This window comes from Thermobia domestica, chromosome 8 (genome assembly GCF_964235325.1).
Source record: "Thermobia domestica chromosome 8, izTheDome1.hap1.1, whole genome shotgun sequence".
In the NCBI taxonomy this organism is placed as follows: domain Eukaryota; kingdom Metazoa; phylum Arthropoda; class Insecta; order Zygentoma; family Lepismatidae; genus Thermobia; species Thermobia domestica.
In genome coordinates, this window is record NC_137461.1 from 180439680 (window position 1) to 180464947 (window position 25268).

The window sequence follows — 25268 nt, forward strand, 5'->3', positions numbered from 1 at the left end:
GAAGAAGAAATTTCAGAAAACTACCGTATATACCTTAATAGACAATTAAATGGGTGCAGGCACGGTGGCTCAGAGGTAGATTGCGTACCTTTGGTGTATTGGGTCCCTGGTTCGATCCGCGGCCAAGTCAGTTTCTAGTCGACATCGTATTCGTGGGTATTCTGGGGGTACTCCCGTTTCCTCCCACCTTTGCACTCCATCAATTCTATCATCAACATTCATTTGCCTTAATTTCATTTTAAAATTAAATGGGCAGTTAAGTGTGATCGTATCTCTGTGGATTAAGAGAATACTCCAGTGTAGTTTCTGCAAAACATACTAGGTAAACACCCCACCACGAGGTTACTGTGTCCTCACTAATTTAATTGTCTATTAAGGTATATACAGTAGGTTTTTGAATTTCTTTCTTATAGCAAAGACCCAGAAGTACAAATCCTTAAAGATCTCTATTTTTACGTCATAAAACATATGACTCGTTATATTTTGGTTACTATATTAGATATTCACAGGGAATTTTCACTCTTTTACACAGCTCGATGAACCTTTGGAACTGCCTGAAGAAAACCAGAACTAATCTTTCCATCGAAATTGTACTGAGGTACTCACTTAACCCATAGAAGTACCATCTTATTTAATTTTGTTGGGACCAATAATTTTTCCGAAGTTTCAACATCTCATACTCTTTTATTTCACGGTATTTCTCTATATGTTAGATGTACTGGCTGGAAGTTTTAGGTAAACATATTTATACTTACATATTTCTAATACTCTTTACAAATGTCAAGTTATATTTTCAAAAGCTTTTAAAATTTAATCTTAGTAGACTGTAAGATGTTCTAACACCCCATGAAAATATCTAATTACTTGAAGATGGAATTGCTACTGGTGCTTATTAACTTTCCATGACCGGTTTCGGAAATTTTATCATCTAACACGAAAATACCATACCTGTATTGGTCCTCCCTTTATTTGACAATATCTTGATAGCCGTTAGTCATATTTTAATTCATTTACCAAATTGTACCTTCAAGTATGCAAGCCCCAGGCCCGTAGCCAGCCCAAAAATGTAGGGGGGCCCGGCTGAAGTTAGGGGGGGCCCATTCCAACCATATGATAGTTCATCACCATATTATAGTTCTTTTACAAGCCTACTCTAAAACTTTTAGGGGGTCAGCAAAAATTTAGGGGGGCAGGGCCCCCCTAGACCCCCCTGGATACGGGGCTCGCAAGCCCCACATACATATCGTGTCGCTCTTTATTTTCCCATATATCGGTATCCGTAAGGCATGCCGAGTTGCAGTTTTCAGTAAACAAATATCAGTTCTTTACATTTTAGACACATGTATTTCCATATATCTAAAATGCAGAAATTAGGTATTGCAATGGAACCCCATTGGAGTACCCACTTACTTTTGCATAGCAGGGTAAAAACGCCAGTGGTTCTCACTTTAAGGTTGAAAACATACTATTTTGTCTCTTCTCTCAGCATCGTGAATCTGTCGGAGCTGTACCATAGTTGGAAAGACTCACTGATCCTTCCTATAAGGACCATGTAGTCAGAATTCAAAAAGGAGTAGCCGTTGAAGGAAAAACAATATTTTAAAATCCTTGCACCAGTAGTCGTCACTTTAAAATCAAAATGTTCCAGTAGTAGTCAAAATTTTCTACCAGTGTTCGTCACTCAAATAACTTGACATAATTTATTCAGAAACGCACTGTTTATCAGTTTAAAATTAAGAATAGAGTATAAAGTGCTAATCTTAATAACTGTGCATCACTTTTGGCACTCAAGAAAGAAAATAAAAACGTTTTTACATACTTTTTAAAGCAATTTCAGTAAGAAAAATGTTAACTGAATTCAAAAGTTAACTGTATATTATTTTAACGTTAAGAGTACAATATTAAATACTATGTTTAATAACTATAGTGACTTTAAGCACTCAAGAATGAAAATAAACATGTTTGTACATACATTTTTAAAACAATTTGAGAAACAAAATAAGTTAACCGAATTCAAAACTTAATTATACGTCACCTTAAGATTAAGAATGGACCATAAAATACTGAGGTTAATAATAATGCATTACTGAAGAATGAAAACAAAAATGTTTTTAACTACCTATATTGTATTTACATGTTGTTATTTTTCATTAACATGCTTTTTGATAATGCACGATATGGGCTAGGGGTACGCACGAGAAATTATTTGAGACTGTCACCTCTCGCAAAGATGTCGCGAAAGTTGTCTCGTCTCGAAAACTGTATCTGTTTCTATTGGAAGAGCTATGTCTCGTCTCGAATTTCGTAACAAAAATCCTGTCTAGTCTCGTGCCATGCGCAACCCTAATCAGGCCATAGACAAAAACTTCATTTCGGAGGGGTTTCGATAGGGCTTTGTGATATCCAAATTTTGAAATAGATAATCGATATTGACATACTATTGAAACTTGTTCGAAATATCGAAAAATACAGCAATATCAAAATATAAGCAATATCAAAAATCGAAAATATAGAAATATGATAAAGATCAAAAACATCGATATATCGGTCAAAAATTTCGATATCGATAGTTTGATATTTGAAAATATTAATCGTTCGATCGAAATATCGCACATCCCTTGGCTCCAATTATTACCACCTTAAAAAAGAATGTGAAAATTGCTAACTACCTAGGTAATCTGTAAGTACCTTAAGACGGGGTTACTTTGCACTTCAGGGTTAACTTCGCACAAAATACGAAAAAAGTTACACAGTCTTCCGTCGGTAAACCCATGAACTGTAAAGAGAAAGTTTCAACTGCCACCGTAAGATAGAACATCTAACTGGATTTTGGCTATAATGTTGGCGGTTAACATCAGTTCTAATTACCTGAAGGGTTTGTTGTTGTAGAGGTATGGAAAGCACTCACTGTAAATGCAGACAAAATTTGGAAGATATCACCTACAAGAATTTCCGTCAAAGTTAAGTCGGTTCCGTAGAATTCTACTGTGTATGATGGGACTTCCAAGCAATAGTTGAAACTGAAGGGTGAAATATTGTAAAGTCATAGAAAAAATAACACTGGGGTAAGGCTGTTTTGAGCCTCAAATCCTGGTTACTTTGCACCGGGTCAACGTAACCCCTTAAATGGGAAATTCTTACTACTGGCACCTCCTGCCGTCTAACTTTAGGAAAATTTCCTCTTTAGGTAGATGTCGGAATGGATTTCTTGTTGGAAAATAAATTCTTGATGGATTCAGAAGAATAGTTTGAGAGGGACTTCACACAGAAATACTTCGTTTATTTAGAAATCACTAGACTTTTTGAAGGGCTTGACGGGCATACGCATAGGAATGACTAAATTAGATTTTTTAAAAAAGAAATCCTGCAATTTGGGTGGGCTTCAGCCTGAAAGCCCCAAATCCCGTAAATCTTCCACTGATTACGGTTGAGATGATATTCTTGGATATAAGGCAACCAAGGCAAATCAGTTCACGGAGATTTTTTCTGTTTTTCAGTTGCCATTTTTGTGGGTCATGCTAAACTATCAGAATGTGGCTCCTATTTCGGTACCAGAAAATACATAATTTTTTTTACAAATATCGATAATTCATACCAAGTACTGATACCGGTACCATAATTCCAACATCAATATTTGTAGACTGCATGCAATTTTGTGTAAAAAGTGAAATGTATAAAAAGTGAAATGTATAATGAAATACAGGAGAGAAAACATTGCAGACAAACATTATGTTAGTATGTTGAACATACTTTTTTGTATGTGGTGCAAAATATCTTCATCTATGGGGTTACTTTGCACCAAAGTTTATATGAAATGAAATCTTTGAGTTTTATGTTCCACGATTTTGCCGGGTATGCTAAAGGAGACTATAATCATGAGAATGAATGAAATAGTAGAATGAAAACTGTGAGAGAAAACGGGAAAACCCCAAGAAAACCACACACAGTGTCTGTCCAACACAAAGCCCATTTGGCACGTGCTGGGATCGATCCAGGAACTCCACGCAGGAGAGGTGAACGCTCCATCACTGAGCTACCACGTCCCCAAAAACACAACCTCAGAATATACTTCATATAGAGTAGAAATGAAATGAAATCTTTGAGTTTTACGTCCCACCATTGTGCCGGTTAGGCTAAAGGAGACGGTGATGATGAGTAATGAATGAAATGGTGGAATGAAGAAAGTGGGAGAACGGGACAACCCCAAGAAAACCCACGCACACGGTGTTTGCCCACCACAAAGTTCACTTGGCGGGGACTGGGATCGAACCCGGGACCCCAAGCACCAGAGGTGAACGCTCTACCACTGAGCCACCGCGGCCCCTCATATAGAGTACAAGTAACAATATGTTGTAAAAATAATGGCCCGTCTGGAGGTCATGTAAGCTAAACACCAATACAATTGTTACAGATTTATTTATTAGCACTGTTAAATTATCTACGGTGCTGAACATCGCAACACCAATATCATTATGTCACATCCTTTCAAAACTATGCTAACTGCAAAGTAGACCTGCTTTGCTTCGTAATGTCCAAATAGTTGATTACTGTGCTCGAATGCAGGCAAGTAGCATACAAATTTATGATGTTGAAGGCGTTATTTTTCACAGCTATGGAGAAAAGACATGAAAACGAAAAATAAAACGAAATCTTTGTTTTACGTCCTACGGTTATGCTATGTATGCTGACAGTCACAAATGAGTATTGAAAATTGATGATTTTGGAATACGATTTGGTGGAATAATGAGGGAAAAAAATAGACATTGATTAAATATAAAATTGAAAAGAAATAAGGGCCTGACGCTCAAATATTTATCTATCTGGCAGCCATCTTGATCCCTCTAAAATATCATGAAGTACTTGATTGATTCTAAACTCAATAATAGTAATAGTAATTATAACAATAAACACAGAATATACCTAGATATAATTTACGCACCTTGAAGTGTAGAAATTAATGATTGCAATTCTCAGCACTCCAATAGAACTTTGGTTTCTCCAAATGAAGATTCGGACATCGGTTTTCTTCTCAAGCAATAATGGGGTACAATAATCAGTTGCAGTCCAAAGCCAAGTCACTAAGCATGAATATAAAAGATTTTGTGTTAAATATTTCAATGTAAATTTCATGAAATAGAATTCATTAGTTAGTTACATACAAACTCTTACGCATGTAAGTCAGAATCTACTTGTAATAACTTGTAAATTTAAACAAACTTGATTATACTACAGTTATAGGGACATCAAACATATATTCCATAAGATATATAGGGTGTCTCAAAAGTCCCCTGACATAAAGTAACTCGGTTATTATCAGAGTTACAACAAAATGTAATTGGGAAACCGTCTCCAAATATGATGTTTCCAATGTAAGTTGAAGGAATTTTCGAAATCGGATGAGCCGTTTGGCTGTACACTCTTTATGCGTCCAATGTTAAATGAAAATGCAACGTTGCCATTTACCTGGACCCACAACATAAGTGAATGAAGTTACTGTCTTTTACGCTAACATGTCGATGGCCCGTTTCAAACAGTAACTTCATTCAGATATGTTGTGGGTCCAGGTAAATGGTAACATCGCATTTTCATTCCACATTGGGCGCATAAAGAGTACAGCCCAAATGGCTCCTCCGATTTAAAAAGTATTCACTTTAGATTGAAAACAACATATTTAGAGATGTTTTTTCCTCTTACATTTTGTTGTAACTCTGATAGCAGAGTTACCCTATGTCAGGGGACTTTCGAAACACCCTGTATACATAATACGAAGTTCCTTTCTAAATTCTACACGGGTGTAGTTTAATTGAATGTGAGATGGGTGATACATTAGGCCGTTTGGGAATACTCACACAGACGGCTGCCATTTTGGATTAAATTTGTTTGTTATAAACTGGTGGGTAATGTGATATATATATGGCCACGGGCTAGAATTTTCTCAGTATGTCAAATATGCAATCAGATTTCATGGAGCTTAATTTGGTGAAAGGTTATTGCCAATTGAACGTTGTATTTACCTCTTTCTTCTAGACGTAGAACCATGCCGTTAGCACGTGAGGAATGTATCGAAATATTCAAACTGTGGGGCGGGAGGAGTGCCTGTGCAGTGGTTACCTATTGCAAACAGAATCATCCACAATGTGACTGTGTTACATGTTGCAGTGTCACAGTAATTAACTAAATTTGAGGAGACGGGCACATTCGTGGACATACGTCGTAGCGGACGATCGTAGACAGCTACAGATGAAGCAACGCCTACGGCAGTGATGACTCCCTTCTCGATGTGGCCCCAGAGGAGCACACGTCATTTATTAATGCAATGTGGGTTGAGTCATAGGGTCTGCGCGTGTATAAGCGCATCCGTACAAGGTGCAAATGACGCAACATCTCCACGAGAACGATCTTGATCGCCAAGTGCAGTTTTGTGACCGAGTTATCGAGTAATTATGGTTAAACTCTAACATTTTTATGCAAATACTCTTTTCAGATGAAGCTACCTCTACGTAAATGGGAAGATTAATAGGCAGAACATGCACAATTGGTCACCTGACAACCCCGCGTGCAAGACCCCTCCAACATGACCAGCGTAAAGAAAATTAATTATGATGTTGGCAGACAAATGAGGAATACGTCTAATCAGTCACTTTTTCATTCCATAAAATCAACTGCGGAATAATACCTCACGCTCGTACAGGGATAGATATTGCGAGCAGCGATGCCCGAGGATGGTACATTCTCGCAGTTTTTTCAACACCATGGCGCTTTCTTCATTATGGATTCGTGGTGCGTCACTACTTGAACAATTCCCTAGAACATGGGTTGATCGACGAGAGGCAGTTGAATGGCTGCCCGATCACCGGACCTAACGCTGTTCAATTTCTAGCTTTGTGGACATGTTAAGCCTATGGTTTGTGCAGTAAATATTCATAATTTTTATCATCTAGAACAAAGTATCGCCATCGTCTGTGCACAAATTTGACCCTATATCCTACTTGGTGTCCACATTAATTGGAAGAAGCTTCTGCAAATGTTTATTGCTCAGTAGGAACATGTGGAACATATACTATAACCAGGGGTAAAAGTGGACCTGAAAAGGTGGGGGGACGGTAGGTAGCGGCATCACTCCACGCCGTTCCTCCTGCCTATATTTGCCCATTGTACCATTTTAGGGTCTGGGGGACGCCGTACATATTTTTCGAGGTGAGGAACTGCGTCCCCCGCGTTCCCCCTCGCTTTTACCCCTGACTATAACAGGGAAATGTGTTCAAAGTGGGAACAATCAGAGGCGATGCGTTTTATTACGATTTTGACTCGACATACCGGCTATCTAACTGTTCAAATGCAGTGAGGTGTGAAGCCTACAAGATTGCATTTCTATTTACATAATGTCTGAAAACCACTGGAAAGCTTCTTTTAGTTACGGAGAAAAAATGGAGAGACTGATCCATCCATCGTGAACAACTTTCTGAAATAAATAAATAAATAAATAAATAAATAAATAAATAAAAATAGCCCCTTACCTTGTATCAGAGAATTATACACGAAAGTGCTCAAAAACCGACTTTTAATATTAACAATTTCCAGCGGGAAAACTCCTGGACCACACACTCGAATGAGGGGTATTTCAATCTCCCGTAAGATCCGCCCCCAATGCAATCCCCTAAATCCGCCCATGCTCAAAACACGACGCTTATAAGAATTCAGACAAGACGACACATACCAACATACGAAAGAAACAATTCAATATGGCACATCAAAATATAAACTAATGAACTTCTTTGAAAACACCTCATTTTACAAACAAAAGGTAGAAAAAGGTAAAAAATGTCAGTATTGTCAACTTAGAAGTTACTTCGACATAAGAAATAAAATCTTTGTCAATGCGTATAAAAATGGATTTATTAAAGATATTTAGCATTTATTCTTCCATAAAGGTATATCTTGATCACTAAAAAACCAGAAACGGTATATGTCTATCACTGAAAGAAAAACAAAAACAGAAGGGTATGACATAGCACTACATGTAGTCTCACTTGGTTCACTGCCAATAACATTTCACCAGAATTAGTTACATGATATCTTATTGCATATTTGACATCCTTAAAAAAATTTAGTGCATGGCGATGTATCACTCTACCCACTTATCATCCGTATTACAATTTCGAATCTAAGATGGCGACCGTCCGCGTGATGTAATCCGAAAGTATCCCTCTGGGCCTAATGTGTATCTCTTATCTCGCATTCAATGAAACTACATCCCTGTAGTTTTCAGAAAGGATGACAAGGGACTTCTGATGCACCCTGTATATAATAATAGTTGTATCAATAATGAAGTTGGAAATATGTGATCTAGTTCGTTGTTTCCTATTTAACCTAATGTCTTGCTGAAAAGGAAATATTTGTTGAAATCTGAGTTTTACGTGCGACGGGTATACCGGCTAGGCTAAAGGAGACGCTGATGATGATATAATGAATGAAATGGTGGAATGAAGAAAGTGGGAGGAAACGGGAGAACCACGAGAAATCCCACTCACACGGTGTTTGTTCACCACAAAGTTTACTTGGCGCGAGCTGGGATCAAACCAAAGACCTCAAACACCAGAGGTGAACGCTCTACCACTGAGCCATCGAGGCCCGACAGGAATATTTGTTGAAGTCTACTGTCTTCTTCAGTACCAAGGTTACACAAAAATGAGCCTATGGTTTTGATGGAATTCGAACCAACATTATATGTATACTCTCTCAGCAAGAATCAAAGCTGGCACCAAGTTTACATATGCGCGCGCACTGTATGTTACTTATATAGCTCACAGAGCTATGGACAAGCAAGCAAGGCACGTGCCCCGGGCGCGTGGTTGGAGGGACTACTAAAAGAGAGGTTATATATTAGTACTTTTCCATTTTGGTGTTTAATACTTTTCATCAGAGTGCGAAATCATGAAATCAAAGTGGGGGAGACTGAAGGACTGAAGAGAGAGAGAGAGAGGAAAAAACAAAAAAAAGCTGCGGAGTTTTACACTTCAAAGAATTGTAGTGAAATGAGAAGGTCAGAATTCAAGATGACATTCGGATGCTTGGCACGAAGAAAAACATTGCAAGCAATTTTGAAAAAAAAAAACTTAAATAATGTGATATATTTTGTAGGCTTTGGATATGTATGTTTTAGTTGGCATCAACAATTATTGGTGTGTTCTGTCACAATTGACAGTTTAGCGAGAGACTAGGCTAACTGACAATTTTAACTTTCTGAAAGAAAAGGAAACAAATGAAAACAGCACGTTACAAAGGATACGACTGATATTCATAGTTTGGCTTAGTATACAACCGGGGTGGATCCAGGATGGATTAGTGGGGGGCGGTGGGTTGTAATGCCACTACTTACAAGTTATAGCTACTTTTAAGAGATTTAACTCTGGGTGGGTTTTATTTTATATTAAAATACACAAAGTTTCCTCTTCTTGGGGGCGATAGACCCTCCCTGGATCCGCCCCTGTCTCAGGACAAGCCACACCGACAAGTGGTTGAGGCAAAGGCCAATTAATGACATTGGTATGCTGTTCCGTCAAAATCTCAATCTTGACCTGGATGTAGGTTAGCCTGGTCTCTCACTGAACCCCTCAATTGAATGTTTAATATGTAAATTAGGCACTCCTACATCACAAACAGTAAATATAACCTACCTTATTTTACGTTTTTAAATGCATTTCTACAACTGATTGTAACTTTAAAGGTTCTCGTGAAGATTAGCTGGCGGAGGTTACCTAACATAGCCATGAGTTATCAAATTAACAGTTGTGCATCGTGGGTGATGATAATGATCCTGAGGTTAGATGTTAAATTGGACTCGAGAGCGGAACAAGGGCTGATCTTATTCGTGTCTCAGACGGGACATGGAATGGAACGAATATGAAAATACGGTTGCTGTAATAGTTTTCCACAGGGATTGTAAGATTTTCGAAACACTTGGCAATTTTTTTTATCAAGACTTGACATTTAAAAAAAAATCAAGACTTGGCAATTTCAAGTTTCATCCCCCTCCCAATCTTGTAATGCTCGCTACGCCGCTGTAAGCAATACATATTTTCGACAATATTCGTTGTTCATCTGCTTCCGCTGGGTTCCAACGTGGTGAGCTGCATATGGGACTTTTAATAGTGTTATTATAATGAGAAAGAATTGCAAATTATGTTCATGTTCCTAAAAGAGGGAAATAGAAAGAGAAATTAAATTAAAAATAAATAAGGGAGAGAAAAGTAATTACTTGAAAATAAAAATAAAGTCTTTGAGTTTAATGTCCCACGATTATGCTGTTAGGCTAAGGGAGACGGTGATTAAAGCAAGTTAATGATTATGGAATATTTGGTGGAATGAGAAAGTGGGAGGAAACCAAGTCCCCGAGAAAACCTACAAGCACGTATATGAAAATGAAGTAAAACATACACTGGCCTATGCTTTCTTTGTCTAGCAGAGTCATAGTTTGGAATCGAAAATGTGTAAGTAACGAAATCACTTAATACATCCATTAAGATTTCGGAAAGCGAAATCTAAATTTAGGTAAGCTAATTCCATGTACTAACTTCTTGCATCCGCTTCGTACATTGTTCGAAGGGTCACGAAACAAATCACCTCATTTAGTCTACACATACCTAGTACTAGTGTTAATTACCTGCTTCGTTTGGGTTCGATCATTCTAAACTATTTTACTGGTAGCATATATTCGTTCGTTTAGTCAGGATTTCGTAATAGAAGGGGGGTGCGTGACTTGAAATACTGTGGTTACAACACCAGGGGATCGATCAATCTAAACTATTTTACTCACAACATATCCATATTGATTTGTTAGGACAATAAAATGAGGATATGTTAGTAAGTATTTTAATTAAAGAATTATGAAGAAATCTTGCGTAAAAGAATAGAAAAAAAGTATTAACAAAGATATAGTCTTCCGAGGTCATTCGAACTCCTTCTCGTCTTCTTTCCATTTCTCTTATCTTAGTTTAATGCCGACAGGGATAGCAACGAGATCTCTTTCGGGAGTAAAGATCCTATAAAATGGATTAGTGTTACCGCGAAATTCAAAATGGTTCATATTATTGGTAATTCTGGCCATTGCTTAAGTTCTAACTGACAGGCTATCTGAAAGAACCGGTTTATCGATCGTCATTTTAGTCCATAGGGTTACTGGCGCAAATCCCGGGGGGATGAGGACATGTCCCCTCCAATCTTAGAACTGGGGGGACTTTCCCCTCCATAATCCGATTTGAAATGCGTTTTTTGGGGAGAAATGTGATTATTTGTGTCCGATTGCCACAAAGGAAAGTAAGATGAAATGATGTCCCCACCCCAGAATAAGCCTTAAATCTGCCCGCCTCACAATTTTGAAGACAACTCTGCTCCCCTGATCCTCCGCAGCATTGTTTTTCAACTTCATAAATATTTTGAACATTCTTAAAAAAATTATGAGAACTGTCTTACCCGTCCCTCCCAATGTTGAAGACAGATTTGCGCCTCTGCATAAGGTTAACATGGAGCTAGATGGAATTCGGAATGTTCCGTTACAATAATATCCAATTTCCACTTGACCCCCCCCCCCGTTTCCTCCACACAAAGCTCCTCGTAAGAAAGAGTAACCAAACGCTTATTGTAGCTTTATATTTTTGAGGCTGATTCATCTTTCCTTAATATTTTTTATTTCTGGATCCGAAGGGGGGGTCTGGACCCACCCCTTGGCTACGTGCCTGCTTCCCGTAAAAAGCTTCATTCGAACCCTGAATCAAAAAAACTCCATCTGTAAAGCAGTGCTGAGTTGATTTTAATATCCTTTTCTGCAACGAGGCTGTATGAGACGTGGACTTACTGATTAACATAGACTCCGAACCACTCCCGCCGGGAATCGAACGCGGGTCTCCCACACCAAAGGCGCGTGCGCTAACCGCTTAGCCATGAAGGAGCTCATCTCTAAAGCAGTGTAAGCAACAACAACAACAACAAAAAAAAGAAAAAGAAAAACACACACACACACACACATATATATATATATATATATATATATATATATATATATATATATATATATATATATATATATATATATATGGGGATCAAAACATTCTCAATGAAGTATGAGAAATAGTAAACGTCAATCAAAGTGGGCTTCTGCTTATTCTTTACTTCGTTAATACTTAATTCCTTCTAGAAATAGTGAAACAATACTATGAAGTCACAGTAATTAAACATAATCGAAAGAATAAGACAAGGAAACAGAGTAATTTCCGACTGATTAAACTAGTCATATATACTATACCTAACTGTTACATTGTATTTCTTACCATATTACGAAAGCGATATAACTTTTTTACCAGCCATAGAAGCTGTACGCAATCCAATACTGCAATTTAGACGCTGTAACGAAAGCTGCAAGTCAAACGCCTGACACTCCTAACTCTTCAAACTGTGTAATAGCTGTTTCAAGCGGCCTACAACTTATGACCTTGAAACTATGTGCTAGTAACCAAATTAATGCCAAGGTACGATACAAACACCCCAACTTGCCACAGTGACGTCAACATAAGGAAAAAAAGAAAAACATCTAATTTTTGGTTCCAAAATTATGAAACAATAATAATAATGTTTTAATTCTCAGTAACTCAAACATTAGTTAACTAGAGAACATAACAAGCAAAACAAAACAAAAGAAAAAGAACCTTAAAGGTGAGCTATCCCTGACTGCTGTTTTTAAATTTCAGTGAGGCTGTAAAATATGTTTTGTTTTATTGTTAAAAAACAAAAAGAAAAAGAAAAATAAAAAAAGAAATGAAATAAATTTTGTTGCAAATATCCTAGTAAAAATAGGTTTTCTAGACACAAGTGGCTCCGCGTAGCGTAGTTGCTAACGCTCTCGCCTTCGGTACGAGCGGACCCAGGTTCGATTCCGGTAGGGGCACTCGGTCAAAAAAGTATCAAAAGTTTTTAAGTCCAGCCTTCCTGAATGAGACTTTCTTGGGTTTTCCTCATTTCACACCAGGCAAATGCCGGGTGGTACCCAACATATAGGTCTCAGGCCGTTTGCTTCCTTCCCTTTCCCCGGATAATGTGCTCACCGAGGGACGTCATAACTCACATGTGACGGGCTAACAAGGTCATTGATGCTGAAAGCCCAGAAATCTAAATCCTAAATCTTCACTACACAAGAAAATGATCGCGCTGAAAACGGTTTCTTAGCAATTATGTTAAGCAATCCTGTAGTAAATCTCCATCAAGTAATAAACCGCCACATATAAAAAGGAATGAATAAACACATAACATTCATTTTGCGTACCTTGAAATGTAAAAAATTACAAAACATTAATATTCAAAGATTTCTCAAAATTCAGATTAACCCATTACTTTCTCCTCAACCTTTAACGAGTTACAATAGTAAGAATTGTAGTCATAAATCACACTACTTGTTTAGTACTATATTAAAGCAAGTTATACTAAAGGAATATATAATTAATGGAATATTTAACTAAAGTGATAGTTTACCATTGCACTTACCCAAGGTTTTGTTTCCTTCCGCTCTTCTTTTCCGTTTGTAAACAACCTCGTTTATAAACCAACTCGCAAGCAAACGACTGTTGTTTCATGACGTCATCTATGGTGCAAGAAAGAGGTGTCTATAGGCGGTCAGGACCTCACACACAGATGGACGTATATAACATATAGCTGAAGTATTTAACATACGTATAGGTATGTAAAATACAGAAGATTGTTAGATGTCAGACATCCTGCAGCGACATGATGTAATATCTAAGCGGGTAAAAGGCAATACCTGTGTAGCATATGGATAAAGTACGCTCCGTACAGATTTCCTTAGTAAACATAACGAATCCTTGTATTTGTACAATATACCGCTGTCCGGATAATGGATTTTTCTCAGTGCAGGAATCATATGTTGGTGACAGTGTGGACGTCTACTGCTATTTCCAAACATAACACTTTGTACACTCCGCATCAAAAAAATTGCGACACCTAACGCCGTGCAGATAGGCCACCCAATATGCACCTTCTTATCCCATAATCGTGTCTGGTAAAGAGACCTGCTCTCTCGCCTCCTTTCTTCTCTCCATAACTAAAATTAGCTAACAACATGAACGCAGTTCTAATTTCAAACTACGCATGCATTAGTATAGATGAAATGAAATAACAAAACCGAGACGAAACAAGATTCATAAGTTGATTTAGGGAGAAACTGAAAAACACACAATCAAAAATTGAAACCAACGGATGTATGTTACACAGAGGTTCAGAAATGAGACAGAGACAGAGACAGAGAGAGAGAGAGAGAGAGAAGACGAGAGAAGAAGAAAAAGTAAAGGGAGAACAGATAAAAATGTGGAATTTTAAACTTAGTAAGAAAACAACCTAACATTATAAAGTTCCGTTATCAGAAATCCAACAGTAACATAGAAATAACGCTTGTTTTTATATTTTTATCAGGACTTTTCGAATATATAGAACATGCTTGAAACTTTCATTTAAAGTCACTTTCAAAAACGATAGCATACTCAATTTCCAGTAGAACTGTAAATCTCACAGACATATCTAAGATAATGTCAATAGTTTAACACACATGCTTTGTTTCCGCGTGGTTCGGTTGTAAATTCGGTAACGTTCAATGGACGTACTGATGCAAACCATATTCTAATAAACCCAGTAGTTAACGTAGATCATATCTTCCATTCCAGACTACTAATGCAAAGTGCACAAAAAAAGAAAAAACGAAATGAAAAAAGAAAGATAAAATTGAATGAGTGTTATTTTACTGGTAAATTTTTATCAGCCTTATGGACCTATATTAAGTTCAAACCGTATCATTATGAAAAGTTACAAATATTGAAATGGAAAATTGGATGTTCCTTATAGATGTAGCAAACCTTACATGTTTCAAATTTCAACGTGAATAAATCACATTGAATTATAGGATGGAAACAAATTTGTGTCGAACTAGTATAAATAAAATTTTGTTTTCAAATAACCAAAGAGGTTGCCATTTTCTAGTCTTTCCAAAGATTTATCTGTTCCGAACATCCAGCATGACTTTCATCTCTTGCGGACTTAACGTTGTAATTTGCACAGATAAAATGAACATTAGGCTTGTACTTACATTCTACTTCCACCCTTCCCTTTATTCCTTATCGCAGGTACATTTCTGAATTTTTTTCACCTTTTCTCTCACATTGTCATTCTACCGGTTACCAATTCTTCTCAATTCATTTTACCTTATTTCCTAGTTAAATTAAAAATCCTTTTTTTTTTCTCCTCCACCCATACCTTCATCTACGAGTTAATGACGCCAATGATGTCTCTACTCAACGAAGACTTCGTCACCACGGCTCCCAGGATGGGTATTTCAAGGACCTGACCTTTGTCTCCTGACCATGGATTTCATCGCCTATCACTCTAACCCACGAGGGTGCAGTATGTTTTGTGTTGGATTGAGCTCTGCATTAACCGTTACGAGGATAGCGTCCCCTAACGCCATATTGAATGTTCATCAGAGACTGGTCTCCAGCCTGCTAAATTTCACTTTCGAGCTGCAATTATACACTTCATTTTTCCCCTCCATTCCTAAAGAGTCAGATACTACCATTTACATTACGAATTTTATCACTTTTTCCTACCTAATTTCCTTAGTCTCATGTACCTTTCCCCCACCTTAACATGCATCTTTCTTTATCCTCACCTGCTCCGAGTAGCCATTATTTACCTTTATTTTTATAGATATTTTATACCCCCCTTCCTATTTGTTATACCTTTATTGTCCTTTTCATATCTGTTTGCAGACACATTCGTCCCCGATCACCATTCTAACAACGATTCTTGAAATAAACAATCCTTTTCGACGAACCAAAGTTTTCCTCATTTTGACGGAAGGATGCTTGCACTTGTTCAGACTTCAGCGCCGCTCTAGTGGAAGCCTTTGCAACTACAGCCAGCAAGGCCACTTCCATTCTTGGAAAGTTCTACTGACCGACAAACTCTAGAATGCAGCATCAACAGTTTTCTTCTGAAGATCTACAGTTAGTTGTCAACAAATACACGTACTTGTGTTTATATACATTTGTGACTTTAAAGAACACTTTCCTTCAGCGATGAATGAACACTAATTGTCTTGGAAATGTTGACATATTTGTACGTTTAAAATTTTTCATTTTTTTTTTTAGTTCAACGATATAGAGAAGAGTGAAACTTTTACTTCGAATTGTTAAATTATTAATATTCAAATTTTTCGTTTTTTTCGTTTCTTTCGTTTTATTATTGTGTTTTTTATTATTATTATAAGTGATACGTTTATATACTGATAGTTTTCAAATTAATGATGGATAACATTTAATGGACGATAATATAAAATAAACTGGTGTTTCTTTTATGTATCTTTGGTTTCAGAGGGGAGAGTGTAAGGGAATCTGTGTGTTTGTGTTGGGGCCCACATCCAAGATTGATGTGATTGATTCATTATCGATTTATTGATTTTACAGATATTTGTTTTGTCAGTGAACAATGATGTGGGCTACCTATTTTTGTTTGTGCTATGCGTGTTTTGTGTGCCCTAGTGCATTTTGGAAAAGGACAGAGAACACAATGTGGTCTAGTATTCTGAAGAGCCGCTAACCGACTGAACTATTTTTCGCTGATTCAGCATTGTATGACTGTGATGTGATTTATGTAATTGTTTTGTAATAAATCTTGACAGACACCATCCTGACTCCTCCCACAACCTCCAACCACACCTCTGGTGACGTCTGGTACTCGCATCTAAGCTCACTTGTAATAGTCGCCGAGCCTTGCGCTCGTGCTTAAATACAACTGAATACTTCGGCTTTGGGAAGTTGGAAGGGAGTTGGAAGTCAAGTTGGAAGTCAAGTTGGAAGTCGCGGTCGAAGTCGTAAAAGAGTTGCTTTGGACTCCTTCCTGAAGACTGGAACTTCGCTTAAAAGAGAGGATCCCGCCGTTGCCGAGAGTCCGCACCCATCGTCAGAGCCTGAGGAGCCGAGCCAGTGGACACCAGCATTTGAGCCCAGACGTCAACATGGAGGTATTCCTTTCGTTTTCCTAACCTCCTTCCCACACCTTTTTTTTTTTTTTTTTTTTTTTTTTTTTTTTTTAGAAAATCTACTTTTATATTTATTTTACATGATTGTGCATTCTCTTCAAAGGACAGCCGTCCGAACCTAGTACCTATCTTGAGCTAAAATCCCCAATTCATTTTCTGACGGCTTGTGTGAAGGTGGGGTTTTATTTGTCATTTTCCTCCCCCTTCCACACCCCTTTCAATATATAATATAAAATTTGTATATTCCTACTATATCTTTGTAGAATAACGTAATCAGAATCTAATTGCTTGATATTGTATAAGATCATAGAAAGCAAAAAAATATACACAAAGTGTGTGAGAGAGAGATGAAACGCAGCATAAAAGATACCTCAAATTGGCATGGTTGCTTGTGGGCAACGTATCATATTTCATTTATTGTAAACAATAAATTTATTTTCATTCTAAATTCTTGATTTAGTAACTAAAATATGAAAATCACCGAAATTTCAAATTTTTAACACAGCTCGTTCACGTTCCGCCAATTAAAGGGACGCGCCGTAGTTCATTTAAAATAAAGGAGTTTTGTATTTTGTTTTTTTAAAAAAAAATCTGTACTGTAGTTAATTAAATGAATACAATGATATAATGCCCTGCGAGTCCTCAATTGCATAGTGTTGTTTTGCCAATCAATTTGACTAAAAACAAGCTACCGTTTAGAGCGAAAACAAAAGTCTTTATTTAGGCTAACCAGAGTATGTAACCCTTTAGGTGAGTGATTACCGTTGTGATTTTCCAAATTCCTGGCCCGAGTTCGGTTCTCGACCCCGCTCCCTTTACATTTTTAAAATGTTTCATTTACAAGGATGAGCTTCAGTTGGATGCTGCTAAACGAAGATAATCTCCAGGGGAGAAATTCAGTTATTTTGTAATCCTGAAAATAAGGGAAGAAAAATGAATGGAGCAAACGAATTACAGAGTTAATTCTGTTAATGGTTTCATATTTGATATTATCCGTTAGTTTCGTGCATTTTTAAATTGTTAATAATTGGCGTTATATTCTCCCCTTTTATCCATGTGTCTCAATGTGTAAATTTTCACAAATATTATACAACTCAGGAACCTTCAGTTATATTTGCAACCTCAGGGGAAATACGCTTAGTACGGATAAGTTCTTCAACTCATTTGAGAGTTATCGAATTTTGCATTCTTAATATTTACAAATAAATTACTGCGTACCAATATTTAACATTTGTAAAAGTCATTTAACGAATATTGAAATCGTAGAAGTTCCTCTTTCGAAATTGAAATCGTAGAAGTTCTTCTTTCGAAGTAGTATTATGTATCAATCAGTGGCGCCGGAACCAAGGAGCTCAGGCTCTGTAAGACCCCCAAAATTTTCATTGGAGACTGGGGTCTTCCCCCGAATGATAGATCCATATTTTAATTGATTTGCAGGTAGGACCATCGTTAATAGGTTCAAAATAAGCACAAGGCTTTGTATTTACTTAAAAAAATAACCTACTACATATACTGCATAATCCATCCATATATTATTTGATACGCATATATGTATAGTCATTTGAAGTAAGTTAACTTATTTATGAACCCTCAAATAAGTTAATTATAAGATTATTCAAGTTCCTTGGCTGTTATCTTCTAGTGTCCGTATATTTTTTACTGGTATTGTGCTGTTTAGTGTGAGTACAAGTATCCAAAGAGTCCCTTTTGTCTTTTCATGCCAGCGTTGCGCTCCACTTCTGCATAAAAACACTCTTTACGATTTGTGCTTTTAATAGTTGGATTCAACTTCAAGCTGCTGTGCTAGCTACTACCAGGCGTAATTAATCTTGTAGCAGGCGTTAGTTGGGTTGCCTATATCACGGACTCTGTACATCAAGAATTTGTGTGGCCCACTGTACCTGGAGTGAAACCATAAGCTTCCGTATGCTTACTCCGGAACCAAAAAACGTAACTTTATGTAGAGCTTACAAGGCTGTTTATTGTATGCTGTTTTGGAGCATGTCAAACCATGTCCCCTGTCGGTATTTTGATCTTGGAAAATTAAATTTTCTGAAATGGGTTAAAGTTACAACGGCGTTTCCAGATAAATAACCCTCTTTCTTTAATTAAAGACTAACTTTGTTAAGAGTGCACCACCTTAAAATGAATTATATATTGCTCACAATTTCTATACATTTTCTAAAAAAAAAAAAAAAAAAAAAAAAAAGAGAGAGAGAGAGAGAGAAAAAAAAGAAAAATGAAAAAAGGACACTCATTGATTGTCCAGGTACTTTGGTATTAAATTGTTATTTTGTTCCACCATGATTTTGTGCTCTATAGTACAAAATTTTAAGTTGAAAACTTCTAAAATTTAACATGTCTCGTATGGATCACCCCGAATTTGGGACATCAGGCAACGTGTTCATTCCCAAAATTTAGAGGGGATTGTTCTATTTACCCGTCCCTGGGCCAAGGACACAGAACACAAAGTTGCAGCAAGGTCTCTCCATAGCACTGAAATACATAGTATTTTAAAATAGTTCGGTACTAAAACTACAATACAAGGATTCAACACCCTTCTGATGAATCATTTATCTCAGGTGTGAAGTGCCCTTCATTTAGTGGGTGTTTATGTTATTGGTGAGCTTAATCATTTCATAAATTGTTGTTCAATCATCGATATTTTTCAGTGAAAAAACGGATGAAATTTAAAAGTCCCAAATCAAGGTACGTAGACCAACATACAGAAGCTTATATCACAAATTTTATTTGTATTTTGCTCAGAACTTTATGGGTTGATTACCCTGTGCTCTAAGCGCTCTATGTAATAAACAAGCTTCAGCGATTATTATAAAGCGCATGGTAAACATATATGGATATATGATGCGAAGCACTGTATCTTTTGTTGAGTTGTGTTGAGTCTTAGATCATTGTACTTAGTGATCTGAGATCACTAAATATTTATATAATCGTACTTCGAAGGAGGAGGACACAGGACACGGAAAAAGTTATATTAAATTTTTTACGATATAAATTGCAAACATTTAAATTTCTAAACAGACACGATGATGATTTAATACAATCTGAATGAATTTGATGTGTGGTTTCCTCTTACCTTCCGAAATAAGCCTATTGTTTAGAACTGCAGTTTACAAAGAATAAGGGAGTAAAGGAGTGTTCCGATAATTGAATAATTGATTGATTTTTTTGTTATACAATGTTTTAGACTGTTGACTTTGGTGATTAAAAAGTGGGCTACTGAATGATAAATTCAATTTAAAGAAAATATGATTTATTAATGGTTGCAGCTTTCGTTTTTTTTTTTTTTTTTTCTTACAAAATTAACGAAGAATATAGTAGTAACAAATAGAATAAATTATCCCCTCACGGGATACCAATTTTTATTATGTTATCCACAGCTCAAAATAGGCCAGAAAGGAAAAACAAGACTTATACAACTACCTCCAGCCCCAGGGGCGTCATTAAGGGGGGTAAAGGGGGAGTTTCTCCCCTGAAAGTTACCAATTTCTTGACAAGTTGGCAAATTAAAATACCTAGTTGGCAACTTGAAGAATGCCGTTTTGTTCAATTGACTTATTTGGTTTAACATTTTCTTAGATACCCAGTTGCTGTAACTTATATTCTTTTATAGATTTGGCATAAATTTTGTGTAGTTTCCTATCTTGAAATAAATTGATATATTCGTTCAAAGCTCCTTTACTTGTTGCATGTGATCACACTTCACTTTTGTTCATTTGATATTCCTAAACATTTTGAAGAATCTTCAATAAAAAAATCGAGAAATTGTACCACTGACAAAAGCACAATAGAGGTGGCGTACAAAATTAAAACAAAGACAGATAGAAGAGGCTTTTCGGTGGCAGTTATATTGGAAACAAAAGCATTTGATACAAGAGCGTATACAAGACAACAAGCATATTGTGGAGATTAATGAAACTAATAAGAATTGATATTAATAAAACAAGAACAAGGCAGTGATTGGTTAGTATAAACTTTTTTTTTCAGTTCTGTTTTGCAGTAAGACTTTCTATTCACAGGGCTTTTCGAGTAGGGAGAATTGAACAGAAGTGTGTTTTGGGAATGGTATAGCCAGTGCCTTGTATAAGGGGGAGAGCGGGGCAGCAGCCCCGGGCGCCGAAGTAAGGGGGCGCAAAATTTGGATAGAAAAAGAAGAGAACGAAAGAAAAAAGAAAGAAATGAAAAATTAGAGGAATATTACTAGTATGTACTTAAATCCTCTTTCTGCTTTAGGAGGTGGTCCTATAATGTTACTCATGTTAGGAAAATATATGTGCACATATATAAAATGGAAGGGAAAAAGTAACAAAAATTGCTCAAAATCAAGGAAAATCAGGGTTTATTTCTGAAAATTTTCTTACGCTTCGTTTCAACCATGGTGGCGCTTCGCGGTTGGTATGTTGATCTCACTCATATGTACGGGGGCGCCATCGTGTACTCTCGCCCAGAGGAAAATATATGCGCACATGTATAAAATGGAAGAAAAAAGTAATAAAAAGTGCTCAAAATCAAGGAAAAGCAAGGTCTAGTTTTGAAAATTTTCTTACGCTTCGCGCAAACCATGATGGCGCTTCGTGGTTGCTATTTCGATCTCACTCATATTGTACGTGGGCGCCGTCGTATACTCTCGCCCCAGGCGCTGATTTCCATGGCACGGCACTGGGGGGCCACAGTAGGTTTCTCAGGCGTTCGATGGGGGAAGCTACAATGGATGAGTCGAGTCATTTTGTAAACTTAAGTGCATGATTCCAAAAGTCACATTCTGGAGGGCCAAACAATACGTCTGCTGGGTGAAAGCATAGACCGGCGTGTCTTTCACTTCATTTTCGTACAGATGAGTTGTCATTCCTACCTTATTTTTAATCCCGTAGTTGCTTCTTTCGGAAAGTTAAACAAAAATTGAAGTTCTTCCTTTCTTTATAGTACGTATTTATAAGTCAAAGCATTACGTAACCATTGCATGTTACGTAGTTCACAGGGCCGCAACTATGGGGAAGAAAGCAATTCACGTGCCCCGGGCGCGTGACTGGTGGGGCGCCTAAAAGGGAGGTTAAATATTAGTATTTTTCCTGCCGGTATTTAATACTTTTCATCAGAATGCGAAATCATGATATCGAAGTGGGAGGAGACTGGAGAACATAAAAAAAAGCTCTGCGCACTTCTCGTAAGGATTGGCTGGCGGGGATTACCTAAACTATGATAACCATGAGTTGTCAAATTAACAGTTGTGCATCATGGGTGATGATAATGATCCTGAATTGAGCTGTGAAATTGGACTCGAAACCGGGGGGTTATTCGTATTCATATCTCAGATGGGGCATGAAATGGGACGAATATGAAAATAAGGTTGCTGTAAAGTTTTCCACAGGGTTGGTAAGTGTGGCATTTTTTTTATCAAGACTTGGCAATTTCAAGTTTCATTTCTCCCCCCCCCCCCCAATCTTGTAACGCTCGCTACGTCGCTGTCCGGCCCCATCTTTAGAAACAGTTTGATCCTTGTTACCTCGGCTTTTGTAAGTTGAAGGGATCCTCCCCGCTGCTTCCACCTACCTTTTTTTTTTATTTCAAAGTTTATCTTGCCATTTAGTTTTTATCTAGTTGTTAAAAATCATTTAAATATTTATTTATTGAAAGGTTGGGTGTTAGCGGACTTGGGTAATTTCATCACCGGAATTTTCGTCACCGGTAATTTTTTCACCAAAATATTAGCATGCAGGAAATTTTGTCATGGTCATTTTTTCATCTTTGTTGAACTAAGTAGAGACAAAGTAAACGACCAAAACAGCTGACCTTATCTTAATCAAAGTTGGAAAACAATTCAGTTAGTGTTCGACTCTGGAAAATCAAAGTTTCGGATACTCGAAGCAAGAACAAACAGCAGTTAAATAACATAATGTCAGTTTCAGCAAATGTTAAAAGCACAGGCAAAATGGGCCAGTAATGGATTTATATATCACTATTTACAAATATAAGTTTTGGCAATATTAAAATTTCAGAACAAAAAATTAGCAAACAAAATATAACTTGTATTAATGCAATAAATGGTTTACATGTTCATTCTACTATAGGAAACAACAAGCAATTTTTTTTTTTTTTACATTTAGTTCCAGTGTTATACGTTAAGCACAAAGACTAGAGCCGTTTCTAAATGATCTGAAACACTCTTCTAGTTTGCTGTTTGGGTGGTTGCCCCACAGCATCTTGATGAAGCACAGCTGAAACCGTTGCTTCAACTTGTTGAATTTCATGAATAAGCTTCCAAATAGTTGCGTGGGACATTCCTACTATATGATGAAACTTCTAGTTCCACAATTCACAAATATTAATTATCCTAGAATTGCTGCTAAAGGTAGCCTGGTGAACGTTCCAATTCTCTAGGGGATATAGACGGGGCACATTACGCAAACAAATATTCCCAGACCGAGCTTTAACAGGGCGATACGTGTTTGACACGTAAGTGCTATCAAAATAGTCCAGAAGTTCCAGCTCTTCCTAGAAGTCACTTGTATTAATTGATGCACATCTGCTATTGGAAGAAATGCAAATCTGTTTATTTTCTCGCAAAATAGACGAAAATTTTCATTGCTTTTGTACCGTTCTAAGAGTCCAAGCTCTTGGACCTTCCTCCATGTTGACTGAGTCAGGTGAAAAAAGTAACGCTATAAACGAGTTGAATCGCCAAAAGTTGCACAGCCACCATTTACGCTATATCAAAATCCATTACCATAGTTACAGGTCCGGATATTCACTAAATTCACTGCACTGATGCACCACCGCACGAAACAGTTCTTCATATGAATTTTGTGTCTTGGTCTACATTAGGGCGTATACCTAGTAAAGGAAGTCTCACCTCAAATAACATACACTTTTTTTTTTTTTTGGCGCCATTGAAAAGTTGGCGTTCACCATCCATGTTTCACTTTTTAATAGCTTCATAAGACTATATTTAAAGGAAACATCCGGAAATATTTATACGTTTTTCTTCCTTTATAGAAATTTGGTCTCCACATATATCCAATAACAATTTGCCAATGTTTACTCAGAATTGAAATATAATATAATTCTTTTAATAGCTCCTAAAAAAAAGCCACTCTTTTCAAATGACTCTGTTAACTTGGAAGGTCCAAGAGTTTGGGCTCAGAGAACGGTACTAGAACGATGAACATTTTCGTCTATTCTGCGGGAAAATTAACAGATTGGCGTATCTTCCCATATTTGTTTATTATTTTCTGTTCTGAAATTTTGATATTCGCGAAATTTAATATTTCTAAATAGTGAATAATGAACCCATTATTGCCCCATGTTGCCTGTGCTTTTAACATTTGCTCAAGCAGACATTATTTTCTTCTACTGGTGCTTGTTCTTGCTTCGAGTAACAGAAACTTCAATTTTGCAGAATTCAACACCAACTGAATTGTTTTCTAAGTTTTATTAAAATAACGTAAGCTGTTTGATCGTTTGCTTTGTCTCTATTTAATTCAACAAATGTGAAGAAATAACCGTGACAAAATTTCCTATATGACAATATTTCTGTGATAGAATTACTGGAAACTTTTATCTCTTGTCTCAAATACAATATCTAAAATATGTAACTCTTTATTTAATAATAATAATATATTTTGATTATGCTGCATAGTTTTGGCAGTTGAAGATTAAAGAAAACAATTTCAAAAACTTTTTCGAGTTCATTCATTGTACTTGTATTATGTTCTAAAAGACACTGGTGATGAAATTATCGTGACATTATTTTCGGTGACGAAATTACCTATATGGTAATATTTTGGTGACAAAATTACCGTGACGAATTTTCCGGTGACAAAATTACCGTCGCCCGGTGTTAGCATGCGGGGTCAGGTTAAATTCAGTTCTACTCTGGTTTTCGTTTATTGCCAGTTTATCACTGTTTATTTTTATGGTTTCTTTAAATGTAGTCTTTAGTAATTTACTGTATTAAAAAAATGTTTTAAACTTAATGACTTTTTTCTTCGTTCTTGCTGTCGGGTATGTGACATGAGGGTAAAATCCACCCGAACTTGAGGGTTTCCACATATACATACAAATCAATTGAGTAGTAGTAAGGGCGAACTCAACATCGGATAATTTTCTTTAAATTCGAGTGATAAATTTCTAAACTTAATACCTTTATCAGATTTCC